The sequence below is a fragment of the Coenobita brevimanus genome, chromosome 30 (assembly GCF_032717465.1).
Source record: "Coenobita brevimanus isolate Jiangsu-jjx chromosome 30, ASM3271746v2, whole genome shotgun sequence".
NCBI classification, from domain to species: Eukaryota; Metazoa; Arthropoda; class Malacostraca; order Decapoda; family Coenobitidae; genus Coenobita; species Coenobita brevimanus.
Window position 1 is genome coordinate 26031328 of NC_136983.1, and position 2661 is coordinate 26033988.

General features: G+C 37.4%; 1 pseudogene; it reads left to right on the plus strand.

Annotated features, from left to right (window-relative positions):
* Positions 1 to 1834: 1834 nt before the first annotated feature.
* Positions 1835 to 2661, plus strand: LOC145395263 (NADH-ubiquinone oxidoreductase chain 5 pseudogene; annotated as a pseudogene).

The window sequence follows — 2661 nt, forward strand, 5'->3', positions numbered from 1 at the left end:
GGTACGGACTACCTAAGCTACATTCTAATCCTACTAAGCATTTGAATTATAGCACTCATTATTATATCCAGAGTAAAAATTACATTCACCTCGAACTTTCCTAGACTATTTCTACTAATTAACTTAGCCCTATTAATTTTCCTAGTACTAACTTTTAGATCTATAAACTACCTACTATTTTATATTACATTTGAAGCTTCCCTAATCCCAACTCTAATCCTTATCTTAGGCTGAGGATATCAACCAGAACGAATTCAAGCAGGAGTTTACATACTATTCTATACCCTATTTGCATCCCTGCCACTCCTAGCCTCCTTGCTTTACATCTACAGAACAAACGGGACACTTACTATCGGAGCCATTTACCAAAGAATCAACCTAAGAATACTATCCCTTATTTGATTCGTCTCCTCTATTATAGCCTTCATCGTAAAACTACCTATATACTTATTTCACCTTTGACTACCCAAAGCACATGTCGAAGCTCCCGTAGCAGGATCAATGATCCTAGCTGGAGTCTTACTAAAACTAGGAGGTTATGGCCTAATCCGGATCCTACCTCTATTTACCGAAATAAACAAGAACTTAAGATGACTATGAGTTAGATTGAGAATCCTAGGAGGATTCTTCGTTAGTATTATCTGTCTACGACAAGTAGACATAAAATCACTCATCGCCTACTCTTCCGTAGCCCACATAAGATTAGTACTTTGCGGGCTTTTGACCTTTGGGTGATGAGGAATAAACGGAGCTGTTGTAGTAATAGTAGGCCACGGCCTATGTTCTTCAGGGCTATTCTGCCTTGCAAACATAGTATACGAACGAATCGGAAGACGAAGCCTTCTAATTAATAAAGGCCTATTAAACTTTATACCAAGAATAGCGCTATGATGATTCTTACTAAGAATCAGTAATATGGCCGCACCTCCCTCCATTAATTTACTAGGAGAAATCAACCTAATCATAAGAGTCATTAGATGAAACAAATTAACTGCCCTAAGGGTTAGATTGCTGTCTTTTTTCAGAGCAGCTTATACTCTCTATCTTTATTCACTCAGACAACACGGTGTATTCTCTGGATCTCTATACTCCTGTTGCTCAGGAAAAGTACGAGAATACCTAGTTTTAAGACTTCATTGAATTCCCCTAAATATTCTAATTCTAAAAAGGAACCTGATTATACCTAACATCTAATCAAACCTTACCACCTTCCTATATTCTAACTATATTTCAACTCAGCTCGTTCGGGTAGTTTATTACTAAAACGTTAGTTTGTGGCGCTAAAAAAATAAAAATCTTATCCTGAACCATGATTTGAAAAATTTCGATACACTTAACAAGGATAGTCTTCCTAATATTCTTCTCCCTAATCTCACTATTCTTATCCCTCCTATGCCTATTCGACAAAACATGCTATGTTATTGAATGAGAAATTCTAAGAATTAACTCATCCTCTATCGTTGCTACATACATTTTCGACTGAATATCTCTAATATTCATAGGATTCGTTATATTTATTTCAGCAATAGTACTTTTTTATAGAGGAAGATACATAGAAGGAGACCCCAACATAAACCGATTTATATACTTAGTCTTAGCTTTTGTTCTATCAATAATCTTTTTAATCATCAGCCCTAATTTAATTAGGATTCTTTTAGGATGAGACGGCTTAGGATTAGTATCATATGCTCTAGTAATTTACTATCAAAACGAGAAATCCGCAAACGCCGGAATACTAACCGTCTTATCCAATCGAGTCGGAGACGTGGCATTTCTCTTAAGAATTGCCTTAATATTCGTTGAAGGAGGCTGAAATTTCATTTTCCACGTACTTTACCTGGATGACAACTCCACGCTATTAATAAAAAGACTTATTATTATAGCAGCAATAACTAAAAGAGCCCAGATTCCATTCTCCGCCTGGCTTCCAGCTGCCATAGCAGCCCCAACACCAGTGTCAGCTCTAGTTCACTCCTCAACCCTTGTTACAGCCGGAGTCTATCTCCTCATCCGATTTAGGCCCGCACTATCGGAAACAACTTTACCAACCCTTCTACTATTTAGATCTCTAACAATATTTATGTCAGGCCTAGGAGCTAATTTCGAATACGACTTAAAAAAAATCATTGCCCTATCAACCCTCAGACAACTAGGAGTAATGTTAAGAATCCTAGCCCTAGGGTTTAAAGACCTCGCATTCTTCCATCTTCTCACCCATGCATTATTCAAAGCTCTCTTATTCATATGCGCCGGAGCCATAATTCATAATGTAAAAGAATACCAGGATATCCGACTAATAGGAAGACTAGTAACCTCCATGCCCCTAACCTGTATATGCATAAACCTAGCAAATCTAGCATTATGCGGAACCCCATTTCTAGCAGGATTCTACTCAAAAGACCTTATCCTAGAAATCGCCTTTATAAGATGAATCAATACTGTAATCCTATTTCTCTACATCATCGCAACCATATTAACAGTATGCTACACCTTCCGCCTAATCTTTTACTCTATAACCGGAGAATTTAACTTAGCTAGATTCAGAAACATTGACGACTCATCCTCCATCATAACTTCACCCATACTAGCTCTTAGAAGAGGAGCAATCCTCAGGGGAGCACTATTATCTTGACTAATCTTTCCAGAATCCTACATTATTTG